Consider the following 12,896-nt stretch of genomic DNA (forward strand, 5'->3'; position numbering starts at 1 on the left):
CTCGGGTGAGTTTCAGATGATTATCGGATCATTTTTGGACTTGGAACATTTTCTAGTGCTGGGCTGGTTCTGCTATAATCGTACATGCGCAAGGCTACCCGCAGATGCGAGCAAATTGGCGCAGAAGCAGAGTTGGATGGATTGGTCAGGGGCCGCAAGTGCGTGGAAAAAGGCCGCATCTGCGATGTCCGCAAATGTGCAAGGCTGCCCACAGGTGCGAAGTTAGACTGCAAAAGCGGAAGGGATTTCCACAGGCTCGCACGCGCAGGTGCGGCCCTTTCTTCGCAGGTTCGGAGGCAGAGAGGGCAAGTGATTTGCGCAGACGTGCTCATTTTTCACACAAGCGCACACGCATGTGCGAGCCCAGGCTCCGCAGGTGCGACCCTTTCATCGCAGGTTCAGAGGCAGAAGGGGAAAGTGATTTGAGCAGACGCGCTCATTTTTCACACAAGTGCACACGCAGGTGCGAGCCTAGGCTCCGCAGGTGCAGAAATGCCTGGGCAGTGTTTAAAACCGAAGGGCTTCGTGATTTTTGTCATTTTTGACGTTGCAAACTCGATTTAGGGCTATTTTTGAGAGCATTTTCGAGAGATTTCTTGAGGCAAGTCCCTTGTGCTTATTTTATATCAATAATCTTGCTTCCCCATTTATTTTTCCACCTAGTTAGTGTGTGTTTAAGGTGGAATTGGGAGTTTGAAACTAGGGAGTTGGAAAGTTTGATTTGTTGATTTGAAGGACCATTTGGAGTGAGATTTTAGTAAATTTGATATGGTTAGACTCGTGAGTGAATGGGCTTTCGGATTTGTGACTTTTACCCGATTTCGAAACGTGGGTCCGGGTTAACCTTTTAGGAAAAATTTCAGAATTTTTATTAAAGTATTGATTTCATTAGTTATATGAGTCTATTATAGTTGTATTTATGATATGTAATTACTTTTGGCTAGATTTGGGATATTCGAAACTGGATATTCTCGGGAAAGGCATTTTGACCGATTGATTGAGCTTGGTTCGAGGTAAGTGGCTTGCCTAACTTTGTGTGAGGGAAATCCCCGTAGGATTTGTACTATTTTCGATATATGAGCGCCCTGTACGTGAGGTGACGAGTACGTACACAGGCTAATTGTATAAAAACCTGATATTCTACTAAGTAATAACATGATTTCTTTCTTATTTAAGTTTCATCAGCATTTGTAGTATCCTGCTAGATTAGAATAACATGCCTACTTGCCTTAACTATTTACTTGAACTACGTGAAACATGTTTAGTGAATTTACCTGTCTTTCCTTAACTGGAACTTAGGATGAACTGTAGAATTTCATGCCATGACTATTGAATTCTATTGTTTCGTTGCATATTTACTTTGGGACTATGGAACGGTATTCCGGGATCTGTACCACATATTTACTTTGGGACTACGGAACGGTATTCCAGGAGATCCCCATGTACTGCATATTTACTTTGGGACTATGGAACGGTATTTCGGGAGATCCCCCTGTATTGCATATGGGACTACGTAACGGTATTCCAAGAGATCCCTATGTACTGTATATTTACTTTGTGACTACAGAACGGTATTCCGGGAGATCCTCTGTTGTGTTTCTGTGTACTGAGCTGTTACCTTCTATGATTTCATTCTTGTTAAACTTCAGTCTTTATTTTACGGCGGTATTACACTCTATCTTGTTTTAATATATTTATACTAGTAGGGCCCTGACCTGACCTCGTCACTACTCGGCCGAGGTTAGGCTTGGCACTTACTGGGTATCGATTGTGGTGTACTCATGCTACTCTTCTGCATATGTTTTTCATGTGAAGATCCAGGTACTCCTTATCAACCGCACTATTAGTGAGCCGGGACAGCTTTGGAGACTTCAAGGTATATCTGCGGCGTCCGCAGACCTCGGAGTCCCTTTCTACTCTTCCCCATGTCCATTATCTTCTGTATTTTTCTTTGATAGACTCTGATGTATAGAGTCACTAGATTTTCCTCTTATAGTTTGTGATTCACAATGTTCCGGGTTTTGGGATTGCTGTGTATGTTTGAACAATTGGTTGTTAAATTTATGCTCTCATTTCATTATTCCGCAATGTTAGGCTTACCTAGTCGTAGAGACTAGGTGCCGTTACAATGTCACATGGAAGGAAAATTTGGGTCGTGACAAGTTGGTATCAGAGCTCTAGGTTCATAGGTGTCGCGAGTCACAAGCCGATTTATTAGAGTTTCGCGGATCGATATGGAGACGTCTGTACTTATCTTCGGGAGGCTATGGAACTATTAGGACAATTTAACTACTTTGATTCCTTGTCGTACGATAGTTGTTGCCATCAAACAAATTCTAAACTTCTGTATTATATTTTCTCACAGATAGTGAGGACACGTACAAGTGGATCTGATGACCAGGTACCTGATCCCCTGCTAGAGCCGCGAGAGGTCGGGGATGGGGTAGAGGCCGAGGACGTCCACGTGGTGCAGCCAGAGCACCCGCACGAGCTTCTACAGAGGTGCCCCCAGTAGCTCCAGCTGGACGGCAGGCACCTGAGGTATCTATTTCTGCACCAGCCCTCCAAGAGACTCTAGCCCAGTTTCTGAGCATGTTTAGCACCTTAGCTCAGGCTGGATTGATTCCACTTGATCTTGACAAATCTCAGGCCGGGGGAGGAGCATAGACTCCCATTGTCGGTACTCCAGAGCAGAGGGTTCAGGTCGACCAGGTTCTAGAGATTGTACTAATGCAGTTAGTAGCTCCAGCTCAGCCCGAGGTTAGGGCAACAACTTATGAGGTGGAACAGCTCAGACTTGTGAGGTACAAGAAGTACCACCCACCTACCTTCAGCGGATTAGCTACAGATGATGCTTAGGATTTTCTAGAGGAGTGTCATCGTATTCTCCGTACTATGGGCATAGCGGAGACGAGTGGGGTTTCTTTTACTACATTCCGGCTTAGAGGAGCAGCCTATCAGTGGTGGCATGCTTATGAGCTGAGTAGTCCGGATGAGGCAGTTTTATTGACATGGACTCAGTTCTCAGACATATTTTGAGAGAGTATGTCCCTCAGAGCCTCAGGGACTCATGGCACGCGGAGTTTCAGCAGTTGTGCCAGGGATCTATGACTGTGTCAGAGTGTGCAGTCCACTTGAGTGATTTGGCCTAACATGCACTGGCATTGGTCGCCGTAGTTCGAGAGAGGGTTCGATGGTTTATTGAGGGACTCCACCCCAACATCCAGATTAGTATGGCCAGGGAGTTGGAGATGGATATTTCTTATCATCAGGTTGTGAGTATTGCTAGGAGATTAGATGGAATGCTTGCCCGGGATAGAGAGGAGAGGGAGGCCAAGAGGTCTCGGGAGACTGGTAATTATTCGGTAGCTCGTGTCCCAGCAGCTCGCGATGGTAGGGGTTATGTGAGTCTTCCCATTCATTCAGCTCTTCCAGCCGCCAGTGGTGTTCCAGCTCCTTCTAGGCCCCAAGAGCCTTATTATACACCGCTAGTATCTAGTGTGCCTCTTGCTCGGGGTGTTCCTAGAGGCCAGTCCAGCAGACATGGCCTGAGCCAATCACAGCAGCTACGCCCTCCCAGAGCTTGTTTTGATTATGGCGACACTCGCCATATGGTGAGGGATTGCCCCAGATTTAGGAAGAGTGCACCTCCACAGACTTCCCAGCCACAACGTGCTCCACCGGGTCCTCAAGCTATGATTACAGCACCAGCTGTCACCCTACCTGCTCATCCAGCCTGAGGTGGAGGTCGAGGAGGTAGAGGTCGCCCTAGAGGGGGAGGCCTGGCCAGATATTATGCCCTTCCTGCTCATACAGAGGCAGTTGCTTCTGATTCTACCATTATAGGTATTGTCCCGGTCTGTTATAGAGATGCGTCAGTATTATTTGACCCAAGCTCTACATATTCTTATGTGTCCTCTTATTTTGCTCCATATTTGGGCGTATCTTGGGATTCTTTAAGTTCCCCTATTTATGTGTCTACTCCTGTGGGAGATTCTCTAGTTGTGCACCGCATGTATCGGTCATGTTTGATTGCTCTTAGTGGTTTTGAGACCAAAGCCAATTTATTATTGCACAGCATGGTGGACTTTGATATTATTTTGGGCATGGACGGGTTTTCACCCCATTATGCTATTCTTGATTGTCACGCTAAGACCGTGACGCTAGCTATGCTAGGTTTACTGTGATTAGAGTGGAGAGGTACCTTAGAGTATACTTCTAGCAGAGTTATTTCTTTTCTTAAAGCTCAACGAATGATTGACAAGGGGTGTGACGCTTATCTAGCTTATATGAGAGATGTCAGTATTGATACCCCTACAGTCGAGTCAGTTCCAGTAGTGAGGGACTTTCCAGATATGTTTCCAGCTGATATTCCGGGCATGCCGCCCGACAGAAATATTGATTTTGGCATTGATTTGTTGCCGGGCACTCAGCCCATCTCTATTCCTCCATATCGTATGGCTCCTCCTAAATTGAAAGAGTTGAAGGAAAAGTTACATAAGTTGCTTGATAAGGGATTTATTCGGCCTGATGTGTCACCTTGGGGTGCTCCTGTCTTATTCGTGAAGAAGAAGGATGGTTCTATGCGGATGTGTATTGATTACCGCAAGTTGAACAAAGTCACAGTGAAAAACTGGTATCCATTCCCGCGTATTGATGACTTATTTGATCAAATACATGGTGCCAGAGTGTTTTCCAATATTGACTTACATTTAGGATATCATCAGTTGAAGATTCGGGAGCCAGATATCTCTAAGACTGCTTTCAGGATCAGATATGGTCACTATGAGTTTCTTGTTATGTCTTTTGGGCTAACCAATGCCCCAGTAGATTTTATGCACTTGATGCACAGTGTGTTCCAGCCTTATCTTGACTCATTTGTCATTGTGGTTATTGACGACATTCTGGTGTACTCCCGAACTCGGGAAGATCATGAGCAACACCTGAGGACTGCGCTTCAGATCTTGAGAGAAAAGAAGTTATATGCAAAATTTTCAAAGTGTGAGTTTTGGCTAGACTCAGTGGCATTCTTGGGTCATATAGTATCGAGTGAGGGGATCCATGTGGATCCGAAGAAGATTGAAGAAGTACAGAGTTGGCCCAGACCATCCTCAGCTACAGAGATTCAGGGATTTCTTAGTTTGGCGGGGTATTACCGTCGATTTGTAAAGGGATTCTCATCTATTGCAGCTCCTATGACCAGGCTCACCCAGAAGGGTGCTCCATTCAAGTGGACAAAGGAATGTGAGGAGAGCTTTCAGAAGCTCAAGACAGCTTTGACTACAACCCCAATATTGGTATTGCCTATAGGTTCGGGGTCTTATACTATATATTGTGATGCATCGCGGATTGGTCTCGGCGCGGTGTTGATGCAGGATGGTAGGGTGATTTCCTACGCATCCAGATAGCTGAAGGTGCACGAAAAGAACTATCCTGTCCACGACCTTGAGTTAGCAGCTATTGTTCATGCCTTTAAGATTTGGCAGCATTATTTGTACGATGTTCCTTGTGAAATTTACACAGATCACTGGAGTTTGCAGAATTTGTTCAAGTAGTAGGATCTTAATATGCGTCAGAGGGGGTGGTTGGAGCTACTTAAGGATTATGATATCACCATTTTGTACCACCATGGGAAGGCCAATGTGGTGGCCGATGCCTTGAGTCGCCGGGCTGCGAGTTTGGGGAGTTTAGCATATCTACCAGCAGTAGAGAGGCCATTGGCGTTGGATGTTCAGGCCTTAGTCAGCCAGTTTGTGATATTGGATATTTCTGAGCCGAGTCGAGTATTGGCTTGTGTGGTCTCTCGGTATTCCGGGAGATCCCCCTGTACTGCATATTTACTTTGGGACTACAGAACGGTATTCCAGGAGATCCCCATGTACTGCATATTTACGTTGGGACTACAGAACGGTATTCCGGGAGATCCTCTATTGTGTTTCTGTGTACTGAGCTATTACCTTCTATGATTTCATTCTTATTAAATTTCAGTCTTTATTTTACGACGGTATTACACTCTATCTTGTTTTATTATATATATACTTGTAGGGCCCTGAATTGACCTCGTCACTACTCGACCGAGGTTAGGCTTGGCACTTACTGTGTACCGATTGTGGTATACTCATGCTATTCTTCTGCACATGTTTTTCGTGTGCAGATCCAGGTACTCCTTATCAACCGCACTATCAGTTAGCTGGGACAGCTTTGGAGATTTTAAGGTATATCTGCCGCGTCCGCAGACCTCGGAGTACCCTTCTATTCTTCCACATGTCCATTATCTTATGTATTTTTCTTTGATAGACTCTGATGTATAGAGACACTAGATTTTCCTCCTATAGTTTGTGATTCACGATGTTCCGGGTTTTGAGATTGCTATGTATTTTTGAACAGTTGGTCATTAAATTTATGTTTTCATTTCATTATTCCGCAATGTTAGACTTACTTAGTCGTAGAGACTAGGTATTGTCATGATGTCACACAGAAGGGAAATTTGGGTCGTGACAGTTAACTAAATTAGAGAGTGAGAAGTATCTATCAATTCTCTTTCTAACAAATGATTGATTGATTTTTTCAAGTAAATAATAAGAGTTACATAACTTTTTTTGGATGAATTTTCTCATCAAACATAAATGCTCTTCCTAACAAATAATTTACTATTCCAGAAAAAAATGATAACAATTATAAGAATTACCTAAATGTTTGTTCGCGATAATTCACGTGTAATGACGTACGATGCACGTTTATTGAGACTATTTATATTAAGAGCACGAATACACTTAGCAGAATATCATTCGACTTTTTTACTCTTTAAAAATATATATTATATTAGACAAAATTATAATTTGAGTTATTTTTCTAAAATTTATGTAATGATCCAATCGGTCATTTTAACTTTTAGAACCCCGTTCCCTAAAATAAAACTTCCCATATGTGCTTTTAATGATTATTGACTTGCGGGAATGGTTTGTTCGGGATTTGGAAGCGTTTGGGTTGAAATCGAGACACTTGGTTTCTTAAGTTAGCCTTAAAAGGGCAAGTTGACTTTGGTCAACATTTTCATAAAACGACCTCGGAATCAGGATTTGACGGTTCCAATAGCTCTGTATGGTGTTTTTGGACTTAGGAGCATGTTCGGAATTTTATTTGGGAGTCCGTAGTTAAATTAGGCTTGAAATGGCTAAAATAAGAATTTAAGTTTGGAAGTTTGACCGGGGAGTTGACTTTTTGATATCGTGGTCGGAATCCAGTTTCAAAAATTTTCATAGCTCCGTTATTTCATTTATGACTTGTGTGCAAACATATGAGGTCAATCGGACTTGAATTGATAGGTTTCGGTATATAATGTAGAAGTTGGAAATCTTAAATTTCATTAAGCTTGTATTGGGAGATGATTCGTGGTTTCAGCGTTGTTTGGTGTGATTTAAGGCTTCGACTAAGTTCTTTTGATATTTTGGGACTTGTTGGTATAATTGATCGAGGTCCCGAGGGGCTCAGGTGAGTTTCGGACGACTAACGGATCACTTTTGGCCTTTGGAACACTACTGATAACTGCTTGTATTTTCTTCTGGTATCCTTATACGCGATCGCATAAGTTGGTCTACGATCGCGTAGAGTAATTTAGGCAGATGTGGATTTGTTCTACGCGATCACGTGAATGGGGTTGCGATCGCGTAGGGTTAATTTTGGGCAGCTGGGAATTTGTTCACTGCGATCGCGTGGACACGTCCGCGATCGCGTAAGATTGGCCAGTGAGTATCGCGATCGTGTGTTATTGTTTGTGATCGCGTAGGGGAAACTTGAGAGGAAGCTGGGCCACGTGTTGTGTTACGCGATCGCGTGAAGAGAGATGTGATCGCGTAGAGTCGGAACCTGGTGCATCGCGATCACGTGGAGCTTGATGCGATCGCGTAGGGTTAATGTTTGGGCAGAAAATTTTGTGCTACGCGATCGCATGAGGAAGTTCGCGATCGCGTAGAAGAAATCACTGGGCAGAGAGTTTAAGTTCTGAAAATGTGACTTCATCCCATTTTCCATTTTTAACGATTTGGAGCTTGTATTTAGGCGATATTTTGGAGATTTTCAGAGAGAACAATGGGGTAAGTGTTCTTAACTCAATATTGGTTATATTACCCGAATTCATCACTGTTTTTATCATTTAATTGGTGAATTGAGTTGGAAAAGTTTGAAAACCCTCTTGGATAGATTTGAGGATTTGAGGGCCGAATTGTTAGCGGAATTTAGTGATTTTGGTATGGGTAGACTCATGGAAGAGTGGACGTTAATATTTTGTAACTTTCGCCGGATTCTGAGACGTGGGTCCCACAGACAAATTTTTAATTAATTTCGAAATTTTTATTAAAAATGTAGTATTTTCTTATAGATCTGATTCCATTAATGTTTAGCGATTGTATCGAATTGTTTTGGCTAGATTCGAGCTAGACAAAGTTAGATAATCGTGGAAAGGGCCTTCTAGTGAATTAAATTGGAGCAAGATGAGGTAAGTCTTTTGTCTAATCTTGTGAGGGGTAAATTTTTCCATAGGGATTAAATTGAATAATTGTTGCTAATTGCGGGGGCTACGTACGTACGAGGTGACGAGAGTCCGTGCGTAGCTACTATTAATACTAAAGTCTGGGTAGTTTAGGACTCAAAGCATGAATTACTTGTGTAAATTGTATTCCTTGTTTAATTAATATTAAATTATATATATGAATATATTGTGAATTGTTAGATAAAGATATTAAAGGATGGAAATCTCATATGCTTGATTTTCTGTTTAAATTAATTAATTGTCAAAAGAAATTGTTTTTCCTCCCTAATATATCCTATAATAAATATACTCTCCTTCCGGAGGCACATACGAAAATGTCATCCTTTCTTGTGGAGCGGGCCGAACGCCTCGGCAGGATAGATGCATCTATGGATCGTGCCGCACGTCCCTCGGCAGTGTACACGACACTCTGGATCGGGTCATACGTCCTCGGGAGAAATCGTGCTTAATAATAATAAATACACAATACTTTAATAGTTTATTTAAGCTTGCGAAGCTAATTGATAAATTGGAGAGTCCTTGAAATTTAATGAATTGTTATTCCTCCTTGTTAAGGAATTAATTGTTATTCCTGTAAATGAGATTAATTGATAAATTGGAAATTATTTGAATTTAAGGAATTTAATTAATATATTGAGAATTGTTGCATTTGAAGGAATATGATTGTTTCTGCTGGTTAAATAAATTATTGTAAATTCTGTGAATCATGCTGATTTAGATATTCTAGTTGTATTTTAGTTATTACTATTGACCCATGCTGGGTACACATTGTTTACGTACTCATACTATACTTGTTGCACTCTTTTGTGCAGGACCTGAGGCAAGTACTAGTGGGGATCCTATCGTCTTACACCCACGTTATCTAGGGGCATAGTGGTGAGCTACCTTTCTGAGTCGTTCTGCAGCTACTAGTGTCTCTCCTTGTATTTTCAATTCTTTCTATTTTAATTTCGGAAAGTATTATTTGAGGCTTTGTATAATCTACTAGATGCTCATACACTTGTGACACCAGGTCTTGGCACACACATTGGTAGAATTTGGTGTTGTATTATTTTCTTGGTTTTAAATTTTGTCAATGTATGCTTAATTTATTATGTTGGATTGCCTAGCTGTAGTGTTGGGCGCCATCACGACCTATATGTGAAATTGGGCCGTGACAACATGGTATCAAAGCACTAGGTTCACGTAGGTCTCACAAGTTTTGAGCAGACCTAATAGAGTCTTGTGGATCGGTACGGAGACGTATATACTTATCTTCGAGAGGATATAGGGTGTTAGGAAATTACCTTTCTTCATATTCCATCGTGCAATTAATGTAGTACTAAATATCATTCTCTTATTCTCTCACAGGTGGTGAGAACGCGCTCGAATGAGGTTTCAGTCCAGGGAAGAGCTACTCCCCCAGTTTCTAGAGGCCGAGGGAGGGCTCCAGGCCGTGGTAGAGGGCGAGGACGTCCCAGGATGCCGCCAGTGGGTCCAGTAGAGAACCCCATTGTTGAGGAACAGGATGAGGTGCATGTGGCAGGGCCAGCTCCGGTGGATTTCACATCTGCACCGGGATTTCAGGATGTCATGGGTCATATGCTGCGGTTCATGGACAATAAGACTCAGACCAGTTTATTTCCGGCAGACCCAGCCACATCTCAGGCAGACGAGGGAGCACAGACCCCTACCGCGTAGGCTCGTAGGCAGGCAGCTGCTGTATATCAGACCTAGAGTGCACTATCCATGGTTAGAGCCCAACCAGTGGCAGCAGCTACACCCGAGCCCCGGCCAGCTGTAGCCACTGATCCTCAGAAACTATTGGACAAATGGACTAGACGGCATCCTCCTGTCTTTGGGGGTGAGCGATATGAGGATCCACAGGACTTCATTGATCGTTGCAGGGACAAACTGCATAATATGAGGATATTGGAGTCTCATAGGGTAGATTCTGCTACTTTTCAGCTAGAGGGCAGAGCCCGTAGATGGTGGCAGTCTTATGTTCTTGGCAGCCCAGCAGATTCTCCTCCCATGACTTGGGACAGGTTCACCCGTATCTTCCTGGACAGGTATATTCCACCCTCCCAGAGGGAAGAGTTGCGATTTCAGTTTGAGCAGCTCCAGCAGGGTCAGATGTCAGTGACCGGTTATGAGGCAAAGTTTTCTGAATTATCTCACCATGCACTTATGATACTCCCTACTGAGGCAGAGAGAGTGCGGAGGTTTGTAGCTGGTTTACATACTGGTATTCAGGTCACTATGGCTCGAGAGGTTGAGATGGGTACTTCTTATAAGCTAGTAGTGGAGATAGCCCGGAGGATTGAGGGTGTGCGTCAGTGGAGCCGAGAGCAGATTATGAGAAATAAGCGGTTCTGGTACTCTGGAGAATTCAGAGGTGCTCCGTCAGGGGGCAGTGGTCAGTTCGTAAGGGGGCAGTCCAAAAGACCCCCATTTCCAGCACCACCACCTCCTCGAGGTGCTCCAGTGCGACCTTATCTTAGTGATATACCAGAGAGTTCTTACCGCCCACCAGCTATTCAGGGTCCTCCCAGTGGGTATTCAGTTCCCAGGGCCAGATACTTAATCAGCAGCCCATCGCACCGAAGAGTTGTTACGAGTGCGGGGATCCCAGTCACATGCAGAGGTTTTGCCCAGGCTTTGGGGTAGACCAGTACAGCAGGGTCGACAGCCTATGCTTACCAGACCAGTTGCTCCACCAGTAGTCTGACCACCAAGAGGTGGAGGACAGGTGGGTAGGGGCCGTCCTAGAGCTGGAGGTTAGCCAGGCGGAGGCCAACTAGTTGGTGCTCCAGCTTGGTACTATGCTTTGCGGCAAAGATGCTTCAGTAATATTTGATCCAGGATCCACGTATTCATATGTGTCATCTTTATTTGCTCCATTCCTTGGTGTTTCTCGTGAGTCCTTGAGTACTCCCGTTTATGTGTCCACTCCTATAGGCGATTCTGTTATTGTGAACCGGATTTACTAGTCTTGTATTATTATATTCTATGGTTATCAAACTAGAGCAGATCACTTATTTCTCGAGATGACCGATTTTGAAATTATTCTGGGTATGGACTGGTTATCTCCATATCATGCTATTCTAGATTGTCATGCCAAAACTGTTACCTTGGCTATTCCATCTTTGCCTAGGCTGGAGTGGAAGGGTTCGTCGGTTAGTTCATTTAATCGGGTTATCTAGCCTATGTTCGAGATACTACTGTAGAGACTCCGGCTATTGATTCAGTGCCAGTAGTTCAGGAGTTCTCCGATGTATTTCCTTCAGATCTTCCAAGTATGCCACCTGATCGGGATATTGATTTCTGTATTGACTTGGCTCCAGATACTCAGCCTATATCTATTCCACCGTATCACATGGCTCCGAAAGAATTAAAAGAGTTGAAAGAATAGCTTGAAGAGTTACTAGCCAAAGGGTTCGTCAGACCGAGTGTATCACCTTGGGGTGCACCAGTATTATTTGTGAAGAAGAAAGATGGCACAATACGAATGTGTATTGACTATCGCTAATTGAATAAATTTACTATTAAGAACAAGTACATGTTGCCACATATTGATGAGCTATTTGACCAATTGTAGGGTGCTAGGGTGTTCTCTAAGATCAACTTGAGGTCGGGGTATCATCAGTTGAAGATTCGAGATTCGGATGTTCTGAAAACTGCTTTCCGTACTATATATGGTCATTATGAGTTTCTGGTAATGTCTTTCGGTTTAACTAATGCCCCGGCAGCGTTTATGGACCTGATGAATAGGGTATTCATGCCATATATTGATTCGTTTGTCATTGTCTTCATTGATGACATTTTGATCTACTCACGCAGTAAGGAGGAATATGAGCAGCATATGAAAGTAGTGCTTCAGACATTGCGAGAAAAAAACTATATGCTAAGTTCTCTAAATGTGAGTTCTGGCTAGAGTATGTAGCATGTTTGAGACATATTATATCGGGCGAAGGTATTAATGTTTATCCCAAAAAGATTGAGGCAGTTCAAAATTGGCATCGACCCACTTTGGCGACTAAGATCAGGAGTTTTTTGGGTTTAGCAGGTTATTGTCGTCGGTTTGTGGAAGGTTTTTCATCTATTGCAGCACCTTTGACCAAATTAACCTAGAACAGTGTTCAGTTCCGATGGTCCGATGATTGTGAGTCAAGGTTTCAGAAGCTCAAGACAACATTGACTACAACACTAATTGTTACAACCCAAATTCGTGTACCTTAGATCACGCCGTAAGTTAGTCGACGTAAATCCAAGAAGAGATTATCTTTGAGATGATAAGAAGTTAATCCTATTGGTCTTAAACGATACAAGGGTGTATAAGAGTGGTTAACAAGTATTAGAAGTTAAA

This window comes from Nicotiana tomentosiformis, chromosome 10 (genome assembly GCF_000390325.3).
Source record: "Nicotiana tomentosiformis chromosome 10, ASM39032v3, whole genome shotgun sequence".
Classification (NCBI taxonomy): Eukaryota; Viridiplantae; Streptophyta; class Magnoliopsida; order Solanales; family Solanaceae; genus Nicotiana; species Nicotiana tomentosiformis.